This window comes from Galeopterus variegatus, unplaced genomic scaffold (genome assembly GCF_000696425.1).
Source record: "Galeopterus variegatus unplaced genomic scaffold, G_variegatus-3.0.2 Scaffold2662, whole genome shotgun sequence".
NCBI lineage: Eukaryota > Metazoa > Chordata > Mammalia > Dermoptera > Cynocephalidae > Galeopterus > Galeopterus variegatus.
Window position 1 is genome coordinate 161,838 of NW_007728773.1, and position 16,758 is coordinate 178,595.

Here is a 16,758-nt window from a genome sequence, read left to right on the forward strand (position 1 = left end):
TTTCATTTGTTCCTATAAACTAGCTGTATGTCAGTGGAAAACTGTACTCAGGCATCTTTTAAGTTTTACTGACAATCACATAAAATCCTAAGCAGGGGTTGGCTAGTTAGCTCAGCTGGTTAGACCACAGTGTTTAAACACCAAGGTCAAGGGTTCAGAGTCCCATACTGGCCAGCCTCCCCCAAAAAATTAAAACCCTAAGCAATAAAACAGAGTTAGGCCAGGTAATTGCTGGAAAATGCATACTGTAGGGATTTGAGAGACAAGCACCTGTGGAAATGGAAGCTATTTATTCTGTATTAAGTTGAATTATTTGCCTACTGGTGAGACTGCAAAGTCCCCAAATTAGATATGTCTTCTTCCCACCCATCCAATAACCCATTCCTAACTTTATGGGCCTCGAGTTCAAGAACTGTATTAGTTTTCCCCAAAGGACATACATTAATAAGGAGTGAGATCTATATCTTAGAAACATAGTTCAGGAGTAAGAAACTTATATTATATGGATTACAAATCTCACAGAAATATAGCAAAAATGTCATCTTCAACCAAATTTATTTTAAAAATACTTACATATTTCAACAGGAATATTTTCCTCTTTCCACTTAGGAATCTAGTATATGGATGAATTACTCGTTTTTATACAGGAAAATAGAAGACCCACCCCAAGACCAGTTCTGCACAAAACAAAGACTAGATATTTATTATATTATGAAAGTCCAAAATGTTTCTGCTTCTAGCAATGCTCATGCAGAAGAGCAAAGTTTGAACCTCATGTGATTCAGCCCACTATTGGGAAACTAGAAGTTCCTTTAGCATAGCCAAGATGCCAGTGTAAGTAAAGGTTATAATGAAAGTCATTTCCTACATTAAGACACTAATGCCCAAGCCCAGTTAATTCCTGCTCCAAAGTTTGTTTCCTGCCCTACAGCTTAAATCTAAGTGATTTTATATTGGAGATTGGGAGTATGAAGAATTGAGGTACAGGCAGCAATCATTATTAACAGTTCCATAGCAACCACAAGTCTTCCTAAAAATCAAGATTCAGGCACTGCAAAACAAGTTTCAGATGAAATTGGCATTGTGACCTTTGTATTCTGCTTGATCTGGGTGTCTAGATAAAGACTTCTGTGGCCAAGAACTCATTCCTAGAGGGAACAGGCAGTAACTTGCATTATTAAAGATACATATTTTTATTTTAACCATTGCATTATCCTGCAGTGCTTGAAATACTAAAATTATTTTTAACTCTCCACACGAACTGCCTCAATTAAGAAGTCACACCTTTAGCAAAATAGCTTGACGTTCATACATTTATACACTTTTCACTGTAAAACCCAATTTGTTAAATATTTATTAAGCAGAGAAACCTTTAGTCCCTATTTGCTAAAATTCTTAGTGACAAAGCAGTAAGACTTGCATGGGGGAAAGGGAACCAGTATTTTTGATAGCTTACTTTACACCATGGCAGGCACTCCAATGGCCAGCAATACTATCTACCTACCTCATGCTAAACACTAAAATTGTCTCATTGTATCATACAAAAGTCTATCAAGAAGGTACTATCTTTACCTCCATTTTTAATAGAGTAAGAACCTGAGACTTTTGAGTTTACTTAATCCAACTAATAAGATGGAGTAGGGGAGGGACTTCAGAGTTCTTAAACACTCTGAGTTCTCACTCATCATGTCATAATTTAACCACCATTTTCCTTTGAGGGTCACAGAATTAAGTGACTTGTCCAAATTCGCATAACTAGTGAGTGACAGGGCAAGTGTTCAATCCCAGTCTGAAATCCATGCTACTGTCAAAGCAGACACCTAATTATCACACAACTGTGCTTCATCATGAGTCACTTTATATGCACTCAGATGGTATGGTATTAACTTTATCTTATCGCACCTTTTACAGCTGCACTTTGTAAATGATTTTGTTGACTGTCATTCCCATGCTAAAAAAAAAACAAAAAAAAACAGGTCACGGTTCTTGGAGAGCCACAAAGAGACTATTATTCAGGTCTGCTGAGGCCACAGAGAGGCTCCTTAGCTCCTCAGCATCACCCATTGTTAGTAGTTGCAGGGTTCACTATGTGGCAGGGTTTAATAAGAGCAAACTGTCAACAACGATGAATACTGGAATCAGCTCATTCAAACAGGCTCATGAAGTCTGCCTCAAACTTTTTAAGTTAAAGGAGTCACATCCCTATGTCATGCTAGAGAAATTGCTTCCTAGCACTTCCTCTCATAGGCTGAATGAAAGAGCAAATGGTAAGTCAGCATGGGATAGCGAGGGAGGGGGAGGTTCAGGAAGTAGGGTGAACCATGAGGATATGGAGACCTAGCCTGTGAATATCATTCCTACAAAATCATCCAGCCTTCTTCTCAGGACAGTCAGGAGCCAGGCCAAACAAATGCTGGTGTCTCCATCTCTGAGGGCAAGAAATCAGAGGAAACCCTCTAGGCCAGCCTTCATTCATCAAGATGTATGCTGCAGGCAACAACTTCCTCTAAAGGCTTTGGCAGTGGCCATAAATGCAAATGCCTGAAGGGCTCGGACATGAATAAAATGGCTCACAGAGGTGGCAGCAATTGTGGCAAAGCTATTACAGTGGACTGAGTCCTTGCTGATGGGGCACCCTTGTACTTCATCAGCCTGGAGACCGTGCCTTTTCTAATTTCCACCAAGGGAATTGTAGGAGTCACCCTGGATTATGGTAAACTGGCAATCACTACCCTACCCCAGTTGCCATATGAGAAATCAGGCCCTAGGATTTGCAGGGACCAAACTTAGACTTCTTTTAAGAAGAGCCAAAATCCAGATTTCTCTTTACACGAAGATCTCCTGGCTTTTAATTTTTGGCAACTAGTTCAAATAATTTTAAACATTTGGTGAGCCAAATGTAAATGTCTGCTGGCTGGATATGGCCCAGGCATGATCCATCAGCTTCTGACTCCTCATCTATGGAGATGAAGTTTCTTGGCTTCTCTTTTCCCTCCTGGAGGCATAGACACAAGAATAGAAAGCTAGTAACAGGATTGGATTTGCTGAAAGAAAAAACACAAACACCTTCTTAGGGAAATGTAAAATGCAAAAACACCCTTGCTGGCACTTACAAAAAGTTTCCCTCTTGCTGCACACAGAATTAATGAGAAGATAGCCATTAATGCTGTATACCTATTGCACGGCAAGGAGACAGCAGCCAATCACATTGAAAGGTGATTATACGTTCTCTAATGAGAAGCACCGCTCCTTGTTATTAATACCACCAGACACCTGTGGGCTACCTGCAGTGCTCCTGGATGTCAAAGGGATTAGCAATCTTGGTAAACTGAGCATTTGAAGTCACTATCCCATTTCTATGTTCCAGTTGAAAAATGGCTACTGCTGTCAATACGCTGGAGGCTCTATAGATGACAAAAAGCAAGTTCATATTCTGCTTTGTCATATATCATAGCTAAATTGCCAGCCAACACTCCAATTTTTCAACTCCTTATTGTTGGTAATGAGGTACAAAAGGGAAAGAACACAGCTCAGTTTTTTTGGATGTTAAATTGAGCCTTCAGAGAGCTCAGAGTTGGGGGAGGGGAACCAATTAGATTTAGCACAAGGATCAAGATGTTCTTTGTTAAGGAGAAACTTTTTATGCTTGCAACCACTTGAAGTTTTAAGGAAACATGAGGATTAGTTGTGCTCTCTAAGGTTTACTGCATGTTAATTGTTCCTGTGACCCTAATGGCATGCAAAGAAAGACAGCATATGCTGGTGAATGTGCCCTTATTTGAAAAATCAAATTTCCCAGGGACTTTAAATCAATAATTTTAAGTCTGTACATAATAAAAGGAAGCTCGCCTTCTCCCCCTCCCCACCCTCTGCCACCCTGCTGCTCCCCAGTGGATGGAGAAAAGCAGTATTTTAGTTCATGGGATTGCCCCTGAAATTAGCCAAAGGAAGAGAGACTGATACACATTCGGTGCAATTTCAATATGATCCTTAGTTCTCTTTTTTTCTTTCTGCCATTACTCTTTTTATTGCCAGAGGCTGAAACATCTTTTCCAACTACCGCATAGCTATACTTTTCACAGACTATACAAAAGCAGTTGGCCTGATTTGTCCAATAACCACAGGGAGTTTTTATCTGCAAAAAATGTTTCCCCAATACAGATATTCATTTTTTAAATTAACATTTTTGATATTTATCGGACATCTGTATGTGCCAGTCCCTATGCTGGGTATGCCAATAAAACAAAAGAGTCTTTGCTATATAGAAACTCCCACTCTATTGGAAAGGGGAAAAGTGCTGAGAATCCCCTATAAAAAGAATTTCAACCTATAGTAGCAAAGCAAGAGGGAACAGATAATTCCAGAGAAAAATAAATTCTCAGCCTTATGAAAATTGTTATTTGCAAAATAGTCACCAAAGATCGTTAAGTGGAAGTACTATAGGTTGGCTCTGCAAGTTGTTGTTTTAGTCCTTTTGGGCTGCAATAACAAAATACCATAATCTGAGCAGCTTATAAACAACAGAAATTTATTGCTCACAGTTCTGGAGTCTGGAAAATTCAAGATCAAGGTAGAGGCACTTTCAGTGTCTGGTGAGGGCTCTTTTCTGGAAGGGAAAGGGCAGCTTTCTAGGGCCTCTTTTATAAGGGCACTAATCCTATTCAGGAGGTCAAAGCCCTCATGATCTAATCACCCCCCAAAGGCCCTTCCTCCTAAAACCATCACATTGGTGACAAGGTTTCAGCATATGAATCTGGTGGGACACAAAGATTCAGACCATAGCAAATGCCATAAATGTTCAGGATAGAGGTGTAAACAAGCTAACCTGCACCAAGTGTAGGTGTTTGGGCTTAAAGAATACGAATACACAAAAATAGGAGTTTCTCCACTCTAAAGTAGGAAACAAAATGGTGGAAGGGAAACTGTGAGTGTAAGAAGACCTATAAAGTCTTTAAGATGCAACATTGACAGCAAAGCACATTCGTTTTCATTGACAAGTAAGTACTGAGCACAGCCTATGACAAGACCTGTGGGAGGTGCTCGGTTCATTGGATAGACAGCAGCAAGCCAAATAGACATGCCCTCCCATCCTGGGGTCCCAGCCCCCTGAAATAAACTGCTTATTTAGTCAGTCTCCTGCCAAAAGTTTTCAAATTGGTTTAGTTTTTGATTTATTTTAAGGGAATTTTCCCATATGAAAATACATTGCTAATTCATAATGTTACATAATGTCTTTGCTAGTATGAAGCAGGAATGAGTAAGTAAAAATATAAAATGGAAATCAATGAGAAAACATGACTCCCTTTTGGTACAGTAACTTTACATCTTACTGTTTTGTTTTGTTTTTGAAATCACGAGTTTTTAATTTTTATTAAAATCAATCGATCATTTTTCCTTTTTATTTATTTATTTATTTATTATTGGAACATAGTTAACTGTACATATCTGTGGAGTACAGCACTGAATATTATAATACCTGCATGCCATATGTAATGTTAAAATCAGGATAATTAGTATATTCACCATTATACAATGTAATGGATTTTCGTGTCCATTTACCAATTCCTTCCTTTCCTCCTCCCCTTCTCCCACTTCTGATAACCTCAGTTCTATTCTCTTCTTTTGAAAGTTCACCATATTATTGTGATTGTTGTATCTTTCTTTCATTAATTTATTTTGTTTTGTCTTGTTTTAAGCTCCCACTTATAAGTGAGGGCATGCACTATTTCTTTTCTGTTCCTGGCTTATTTCACTTAACATAATTTTCTCCATGTTCATGCATGATGCTGCAAATGGCAGTATTTCATTCTTTTTTATGGCAGAGTAGTATTCCATCATGTAAATATACCACATTTTCCTTATCCAATCATCCAAGGATGGACATTTAGGTTGGTTTCAACTCTTGGCTATTGTAAACAGAGCTGCAATAAACATGGGAGTACAGGTATCCTTTCAACATGATGATTTCCATTCCTTTGGGTATATACCCAGTAGAGGAATTGCAGTACGGCAGTTGTACCCATAGCTTTATATCCAACTTTGAAAGAGTGCATGTTCTCCTTACAGTAAGTTTTCCTTGGTGTTTTTTTTTAATTACATTTATTAAGGTTTTTTATTTAATTCAAAAAATGTTAAGCAGGGTGAAAATGACCCATAATTTCATTGTCCATATAATCCCTACTCTAATTGTTCATTTTCTTTAATAAAAATATTGCTGTGCAACAAATTACCACAAACTTAGTGGCATTAAACAGCACTCATTCATTAGCTCACAGTTCTGTAGGTCAGAAATTCAGCACAGTGACTGGGTTCTCTACTCAGTTTATCCCAAGGCTGAAATCAGGGTGTCAGCTGGACTGAGCTCTGGTCTGGAAGATCTAGGGAAAGCTCACTTCTAAGCTCACTCTTGTTGGCAGTTCCAAATGGTAGTAAGACTGACATTTCCATTTTTTTGTAGGCTGCCAGCTGGGGACTGCTCTCAACTCCCACATTTCTTACCATGCTGTCCTCTCCATCTTCAAGCCAGCAATGGCAACTCTGAGTCATCTCATGCTTTGAATCTCTGACTTCCCTATCTTCTTCTTTGACCAGCCAGAGAAAACCGTCTGCCTTTAAATGACTCCTGTGATTAGGTCAGGCCACCTGGATCATCTCTCTTAAAGTAAACTGTGCCATACAATATCATAAAATCACAAGAGTAAAACCCCCCATATTCAGAGAGCTGGAGCTTACTCAAGGCATGTCCTCTGAGGAGATGGGAAATCTTGAAGGCCAACTGAGAATTTTACCTACCACATAAAAGAACATGGTCCAAAAATTGAAATGATGCAAAAAGATATTAAATGGGAATTAAATAAGCTACTTCTATCCCTCTTCTTCCAACCCCATAACTCAATGATAACCATGGTCAATAGTTTTCTTACATATCCTTCCAGCAAGAAAAAAATAAAATAAAAATAAAAATAAAAATATATATAGATGCATATGCCTCTATACATTTCCTCTTTAAATTTTAATATATAGTATGATATTGCTTTTTAAAAAATCTCTCTTGGAGCTCCTTCCTTAGTGACAAATGTGGATCTACAATATTCTTTATCACAGCTATGGAGGAGTAGCTTTTTATTTCTTTAATAATTACACAAGAATAAGCAAAGAGAATCATCCCTAAAACAGAGACAGATTATTTATTATTTCCCAAGGATTTTTAAATCATGGACAGAGCTTGCATCAGACGCATTGTTCTACCTGAAACACCTACTTCTCTTAGAACAGATGGATTCTCCAGGAGTTCCTATTTTGGAAGAGAGTCAACTAATTTTACTCTAAAGCAAAGTTACATAACAACATCTGAAGGAAGTGATCTATTTAGACACAAAAGTATTTTAACAGGATTTCCTCACATGTGAAGGAACAGTCCCATAATAAAAAGAAGAAGAAGAGGAGGAGGAGGAGAAAGGGATGAAAGAAAAGCCAAAGAAATCATATTAAAGTTTAAATTGAAGTCTGGAGTTCATCCGTGCTTCAGAACAGCAATAATTTTCCACCCTTCCACCCTCTGACCATTATCCTATCTTTTCTTCATAGCAACACCAAAGACATAAAAAGTATTACTTTTTCCACAAAAAGATGCATTTTTTTTCTAAATATTGTCATTCTAAAATTCTTAAACTACAATGTTTGATCTATGGCTTTAGAATACCAGTTTTTCAAATCTGTTTCTTCTAAGCACAAAAAGACAAAGAGACTTCCACTACCTTTCATTGTTTTTTGAATAGGACTAGACATTAAAAAATAGATTTGCATTACTAGTCATAACAAGTGATTCCTGAAGCTCCTACAAAGCTCATATATTCAATTTTTCCTAATGAAGTGACAAGTTGCTCTGCTTTCATCAATTGAAATGAAAACACAGTAAGCAATAGTAATGGCCCCAATTGCCATGAACATTTTCTCTGTGTGAAGAGTCTATGAGCTGAAAGTTTCTCTTCCAAGATCAGTCCACTGTTCTGAAATGGAGATGGACTATTACACATAATGCTAATGCTTATGAATTTATGTTAATGCTTGAAGACTGTGGTCATTTGCTCTTAAAATCTTAGACTTTCTTACCTTTGCTGTGGAGAGATCCTAAAAGCACATCTCTGAAGGTTGCCTACTGGGACATCAAGGACAGCAAGTTAATAATAACTTAGCAGCAATTTAAGAATAAACCCCAGGATTGTATGAGGCAATTGTTAGTGACATGATCAGCAACAGAGAAGTTGAGAGGAAATCCAGTGCTGCCCTTATACTCAGGCAAGTAGCAACCCTGTCCTGGGCCTGCTCCTCAGGGAGCCCCATACCTTAAAGCACCCTCCAAGAAATTTTCTAAGTTCCCCTCTGGTGCCTGAGACCAGCCCCTCTGGTGATGCCATCTGGACAGGAAGCCTCAGACCAGACCAGGGCTCATGTCTTCATTCCTCCTCTACAGACCACTCTCTAAGCCTCTACCCTCCCTCCAACCCATGCATGAGGTAAACCAGATGACCCAAATAACCTCCAGGAGGAAAACCCTTCTAGCTAGTAGAGTATTTCTTTTATGAGACTGTGAAAGATTAGATGAGATTGGGCCTCAGGAATGGTGCCAACATGTTAATTTGGGGTGACTCTCACTTTGAAGGGACACATGCTTGAGCCATGCATATGGGCTGGTACAACAGCTCTTTAGGCTTTGGTGCTACCTCCAGTCCATTGCCCCAAGGGGGCAGGGTAGCAGCAGGTGTCTCCTACCCAGGGTTATCATTCCACCTTCTCCACAGGTTCCATGCCACGTGTCAGGCTGTTTTCTGGGGGTGGCCTTGCCCATCTCCTCTAAGAGCTTTCAAGATCTTTGATCTCCTATGCCCAGCAACTCTCTGGATCCATGTCCTGTCTTGCTTTACATCATGTGTTGATACTGTACTCTGCCAAGCTGGTCTTAGGCCATGCTGGACAAAAAAATGGATATTTCTTGTGTAAATGGAACCACTCTTCTTTTCCTCTATGGGTCCCTCACTTATCTTCCCCACTGGTAGAAGTGAAGGAAGGCAAAAGTACAGCCAACATTGAAAGAAATTACATTCCAGGAATGCTGTGGTCACTGTTCAAATAGTTCAAGAGAAGACATAGTTGGAAAATGTATTATTCTATATCTATACTATGAAATTCTGAATGATAAATTTAACATGACCAGAAAACAACTAATCATTGACATTTTCCTGCCTATGCTGGATAAGATTTGCATTTGTGGTCATCATCAACAAAGCACAATAACAACTTCAAGACATTCATGGGAAATAAGTATTCATGAGCAGCGTGAGGAATGCTGCAGCCTCATGAATAATGATGTAACCAGCATTAAATAAATGGTATTAGAGAACAGCAGAGGCAAGAAGGATCGATACAAACAATACAAACAGGATCTCAAAAGCCATGGCATTATGGATAATAGCATTGCTACCTGTTTCTCACATGGTAGGAGACATGAAATCAGCCAGGAACCATGTATTTGACAATAAAGAACAAGATACAGTGGCTAGCTACTAGCTAATATGAGGAATCTTTGTATGCAATAATTGGACAATAAACAAATGTGTATGTAGCTGTACTTTACCCATTATTCTGAAGCTTTATTGAAAGTTACAATACCTCACATAGGCCCAAAAACTTTGTAATGCTATTTATTTACTTTATTATTATTTAATTTTTTAACAAGACATATTGATTGTACATGTCTAAGGGATACAGAGTTATATTTCAATACATGTGTACAATGTGTATTGATTAATTCAGGGTATGTAACACTATTTAAATCAAATTGTTTATACAGACAGAGGCCCCACAAAAAAAGATTTGTCTGGGGCCCTGCACATCCCCAGGATAGCCCTGAGAAAAACTCCTGAGGAAGAGAAGGGTCACAGGCACCTTCCCAACGTACAGTTTCATCCTTTCTCAGTACGGCTGCAGTAGATTTCACATTACATGGTTTGGCAATCTTCATGACTTAGTTTAGTGAATATTTTATATATACAGTGAAATAATTACCACTCTATGTTGCAAAGACCCTCTGATAGATGGGAGGCGTTGGGGGGGGGTTAACTATCATGTTGTTACATTATTTCCTGCTTGAAGAGAATTATCAATTACCCAAATGTGGCTTACTTGCTTAGTGAATCAACAGCAGCAAAAGTTTTATTTCTAGACTGATTGATCTCTAACATCCAGAGTATTTCTGGATGGCCTCACTATGTTATTAATTGGTAGAAACACAGAGAATGCAAATTAATTTTGCTGTTAGTCTCAAACATTTTAATTATAGAAGAAAATCTGCTCTAAAATCATATAAATGCATGTTAATAACATACACAGGTTATTTCTGAAGTATCTCTTGGATTGTCTTTGCCTTTTTTATGAACACGGATAATTAATGTTTAACTATATTTTACGACTTCCATTTTATCAATGGTCTGTTTCTCCATACATCACCCACATTTATATTTACTTATTCACAAGTTATCAATGTGCCTTAATGACTTAAACTATCAGTCCAATCATACAATTACTCAGCCAAACAATTAAGAGAGGGCTAATAGCAAAGTTCTAGTTCCAGTTCTAGTTCAGGGAATTATGATTTATTCCTAAAAATGGGCAAAATAAATAAAATAAGAAAAGCTAGGAAAAGATTAAATTTTTAAAACAACCTACTAAACCAATTCAGAGAAATGACATAACCACTTTATAAGCACATGCAAATATCCTTGTGTCCTTCTTATCCACTGATATTTTTTTTTTTTTACCTCGTTAGGTTCCAACTCTTAAAAAAGAAAAAAATGCTCAAAGAGATCCTTAAGCTAAACAAAGTCAAAATTTTATTCTCATAGGATTTTAAAATTGTAAATACCATTGAATTTCCTTTCAATGATCTTATAAATATAGAAGAGAATAAGACATTCTAATGCTATAGTATTTGAAAATGTAGAATTTGAAGTTTGTTTTTATATTTCAAATTCCTTGCCTGATAATAAAACTTAAGGCAAATAAATTGTTAGTGCCACCTCACAAAAATCTCACAAATTTTTTATTTAGATAGAGAATGCATTGGGGGCATAGAGAAACAGAGAATAATTAGAAATAATAATAGAAATAATAATAACAGAAATATTAGAAATAATTAGAAATAATAATAGAGAAACAGAGAATAATTCAGATTTTCTTAAGTATTTTTCTTTTGGCTCACTAAATATTGTTTCCCTCCTATCAAACGGGATAGGAAGTACCTAAATTTGGGGGAGGCTTCTTATGTTATCTAACTTTTTCAAGTGGTATAATAATTATGTGGAGAGCAGGAAAAGGATTTTGAACAAGGACATTAGCAACTACCATAATTACCTCTATTTTCTTAGTAATAAATGACAAGTTCCAAGCTTTTTTGTTTGGAAATTCAACAACAACAACAAAATGTGTTCATCTTTTTTGTGGCATTTTTGAAACAGAATGCCTAGGAAATAGTCTTAGAATGTGAAATTCTGTGACTTTAACAAATAAACCACAAATTACATAAAATTAAAAGCAATTTCCTGGCTTTTCATCACTGACCTTTGAATGAATGTTTTCCATTCAAAGATCAAATGCTAACAATTTTACATCCTACAGACAGATCCAGCAAAAAAATCACTCATAAACATGAAGAAATTGAACCAAAATGAATATCAGATGTCTAAATAGAAAATAGCAAGCACCTGCTTGCTTTAAAAAGGAGGTTTTAGAATTAATTAGAAGGTATTGATTATAAATAAGCAATAAAATAATGGACATGAAGAGCCAATTTCTTTAGATGAAAATATAGTATTGAGAATAAGTAATATTCAATTCAGTGTACCAGTCCACATGTTTGAACATTATGTCTGGTACAAAGCACAGTTCTGAAGTGCATGGATTCCAACTCTTCAATGTGCAATCATGTATCTTTGCCACACCCGACAGAAATAATAATGCCTTTAAAGGGTTTCTCTTCCTTCTGTACTTTTTCATCACCTCTATGCTCCGTTTTTCTAAGCAGCAGGGTCAACCTGACATTTCCTGGAGGGCTGTACCGGTCAGCTGGAATCACAATTCCTCTAATTGCTGAATCAGCCTACCCTCTTACCACTAGCTGGTAGCAATACGAGGAGACCTTCAAATTCTGCAAATATTGTGTCCTATTAGAACAGGCTCTAGGCCAATTTCTTTAAAACTAAAACAGATTTTCAGACATTTACACAATCACATTTCTAATTACAGAGGGGCCAGAAAATACATATAATTTCAGACTTGGATGGACTGTTTGATTCCAAGTGAAAGTCTTTTATTGTGTCACCCAGATGACTACCATATACTAAGGCCATAATAATTATTCCTATTGTGGCAGGATATCATTCTAACTTGAAAAGCCAAGCTTTTAAGAGGAGTGTTATAAAAAGAGTTGAATACTACACAAACTAACAAAATTGGAAGGAGGGTCAAATTTCCAACCTTTGTGACTTTGCTCCTTTTCCAACCATGCTTTTTCCGTATAAGCTAATAGATAAAGGCTGCATAGAGAACACTGCTGAACTGAACGAACTTTTCTTCTTCTGTTCCAAAGGCTTATTAAGAGTCAATAAAACAGACTTCAACAACTCAGAATAGTCTACTGTTTTCCAGTGAAATACTGGTTAACAAGGATATTATGTTATTGAATTCATCAGGACAAAGTAAGTTAAAATATATGGGCAAACTGACTACCTTAGTTCCAGGCAATCTAGAATCAGAGCCTGAGACAGTAGTTTTGGTTCATGAGGTTTATTGAAGGGCTGCTGTTCAGGGAAAGCCAGCAGGGGAGCATGTGAAGTAGGAGAGGAGAAAGAGCTGAGCAAGGATGTGGTTTCATAACAATGACTAGTCTTGACACAAACCACGAGATCACACCACACAATCAATTATGACCCTCTCCTTTGATGCATGGGGCCATTTGTCACCCCATATCCACCAATCATTGGGTGAGGATCATAGCCTCCCAGGAGATGCAGCTGCCATCAGCACTTCACTAGCAAAGGATACACAGCAACTGGACAAGGGTGCAGGGCCTGGTAAAGAGATCCTAGCAGGGCGCCCACAGCATCTACCCGACTCACCAATTGCAGTTCACTCAGATATTAGAAAAATACCTAGAGCTCTGTCAAATTTTAGACAGACTAGAAAGGGTCATGTCTGGCATCAACAGGTGAAGTCATTGGGCTGAAATGCTGGCAATCTTACCCAGTTGACCTTAATTGAATTATCCCTATGACTTGTGTTTCGTTTGCTTGTTAACAATCTACAGCCTCTGACATAATGTATCCTTAACCTATTTTAGTGCTCTTAATTCAGAATTATTCTTTCTTCCCGCATGAAAGAAAAGCTGCCAGTTTTGAGAATATCTATTAAGTTAAGGGCACAAGGCAGAATATTAACATTCAACTTGAAGAAAAAGAAATAGACTTTATAAATCACAAAGCACAATTCTTTTTGAACGGAAGAATAAAGTTTCCAATTATGACATCTGGGGGTGTAGAAAGACGTTACTTTCCCTGGGTACAAATTTTATGTGCATTTGATCAGTCCTGTTCCATGGAAATTTTTTACCCACTAACAAGTGTGCACTTCTGCTGTGGTTTGTGACTCTCCCATTTCTCACCTACAGGCACTAGAAATTCCACAGGTACTCTGAATGATTTTTCGCTTTTTTCTTCCCCAACCCTGTGCTGGAGTTAGAATGATTCTCATTTTCATTGTTGCTCTGTGGTATTCTGAATCAAAACAAATCGCAGCCTTTATTACCCAACAGGTAGACAGGAAATAAGAATCCAAAAGCTGGATAGCAATAAATCTGGTAGTGTCTTCACCCAGATGAGTTGTTTTGATGCACAAAAAAAACCTCAGACACATCATTTTGTACTTCCAACTTCCCTCCTCTCCATTTTGAGGTGATTAATTTCATCTGGATACCTAGAGCGCAGACAGCCTTATATTTGAGTTCATTATAAAAACACAGAAGGAAAGAAATGATTTGCCTATCTTCACAGGAAAGTCCATTTCTTTCTCTTTTGACCTAATCAATGAGATGGCATTAAATATAACGGTTTCAAAATCTTAACTAGAAATGCCAGTTTGGCCACAAAAGGCTTTATTAAAAGGGCATGCAGAAATCCATGGCGAGGGTCATTATTACAATAATCCACCCAGGATGGTTTGATTTCTGAAGCTCTGAGTCCAGATATTTGTCCTGGATTCTGCGGCCAGCCAAGGCAGTGGGAGATTTTTTTTTTCCTGAAGCTAACAAATCTCCCTTTTCATACTGATCCAACCTAATTCTAGCCACCCAGCCTACACATTATATATTTCCTATTTTGAGAAAAACATTCCTGGAACAGGGAGTAGGCAGTGGACTCAATTCTATTTTCCACTAAATTGAGATACCTTACAGATAAGAAAAGCCATACTTTCTGTGACAGGGAAGAAGCATAGTACTTGCTGCAGTGAAAAATCACAGACCAGGAACCAGAGGATAACAGGAGAATGGTGGATGAACTTCCAATAAAAGGACAGCTGCAAGCTCCTACAACATTCACTCTGGCATTCTCTTCTCATTCCTCAGCTCCATCCACATACAAAAAGAAATACTGTCCTCATAGTAGACTGGTCTGGAAGCAAAACTCCAGCTTGACAAGGGCTTCTGACCCTGGCCTCATGCAATCAAGGCAAGACCCTCAACCTATAATCAGCTTTCAGTCTCCAGCTTTTGGGGGGGGGGGGCAGCAATTCACTGCTATTTATATCAGGGCTCAGGGGTGATTCTTGTGGCCACAACAGTATTCTGACCTTCTCCAGAGGGGGAACTGAGGGTCAGTACATTTCTGTTCATATTTAGGAAGAGTAAATACAGCATCTCTAGAGATGAGAATCCTGATTTGAGAGAATGAACAGCAGGCAGCTTTTGGTTTTATTATTGGTGCAAGAGAATAAGACTTTAATACCTGTATTTAGGTGTGAGGAACCAATGAATACATTTATGTAATGTCAGTGAGAAGAAGAGAAAAGGTGGAAAAGAAGAAGGGAAGGGGGAAAACTTCCTGCTAGAATTTTGGCAGAGTTTACAGAAGTCTAAGGTTAGAACTGATTTTCCGAATTAGCACTAATACAATTTTACCTCTTTAATAAACCTGAGTTCAATCTCATAATAGAGAATTTCACCTCTTCATAAATACAACTGAGGAAAAATGCAAACTAGGTGGACAACAGTACTAAAGCCAGAGGTGCAACCTCCTTGCTAATAGAGCTGACATTTATTTTGTGTTTACAGGTGTCAGACACTAGTAAAAGCTCAATGCTAGTATGAAGTGTTATCACTTCCAGACTACAATCTGTCAACAAGCCAGCGGTATTGAAGCCCAGCTGGAACATTTACTAGCTGTGTATCCCCCCCAAAATATTTAACCTCTCTAGGCTTCTGTTTTTGTTTTTGTTTTACTTGTAAAATGGATGTTAAAAATAGTCCCCACCTTATTCAATTCAGGATCTTGAAGAGATATCTACACTCCCATGTTCATTGCCAGCATTATGTGCAATAGCCAAAATGTGGAAACCACCTTAATATCCATTGATGGATAAATGTATAAAGAAAATGTGGTATATATATATATATTCAGTGAAATAGTATTCAGCTTTGATACCACGTGTTCTCACTTATATGTGGGAGCTAATAAAAATAAGTAAATAAACATACAAACAAATGGGGAGAAAAAAAGACACAACAATCACAATAACTCCTTGAACTTGTTAAGATAACTGAACAGATATGATGTTGAGGGGGGTTGGGGGACAGAGGGAGGTGGGGAAAGGGAGGAATGGGTAAAGGACCACGAAAATCAACTACATTGTATACTGATAAATTAAAAAATAAATAAAATGAAATTCTGCCACTTGTGATAACATGGATGAACCTTGAACATATTATTCCAAGTGAAATAAGCCAGTCACAGAAAGACAAATACTGTTTGATTCCACTTATGTGAGCTATCAAAAATAGTCAAACTCATAGAAACAGAGAAGAGAACAGTAGTTGCAAAGGCTGGGGAGAGGGAGAAATGGGGAGTTATTGTTTAAAGGTATAAAGTTTCAGAAATGCAAGATGAATAAGTTCTAGAGATCTGCTATAAAATATTTTGACTATAGTTAACAACATTGCATTCTTCACTTAAGAATTTATTAAGAGGGTAGATCTCAATCAAGACAGCAGAACAGACAGTCCCCCGTGTTACTCTCTCCCACAATCAATCAATTTGCAGCTATTTAAAAGTAAAGAGTGCCAACCAGGGACTGCTGGAGCTTGGGGTAAGAGAAAGAGACCCACAGAGTTTATGAAGGCAAGAGAAAAGAAGGACCACTCTGACCATTTCAAGTCTTGGCTGCTTCAGGGCCAGTCCTGGTGAAGGGCAGGAAGAAGTTGTAGCACACGAAGCAGGAGCCAACAAAAGCCACAGATGAGCCCTTGTGTGATGTTACTTGGAGTCTGCAGGGAGAAGAGGGCCTCAGAGCACACCATACCAGCCCCCAGGCCACCAAGAGCACTGACAAAGTTTCTGTGGACCCACATAGGAGCCAGGGGCCATGGCCAACCAACCAAAGATAGAAACTACCCAGAGGCTAGTGAGTTGTCATTAGACTGGCAACCGGCACATG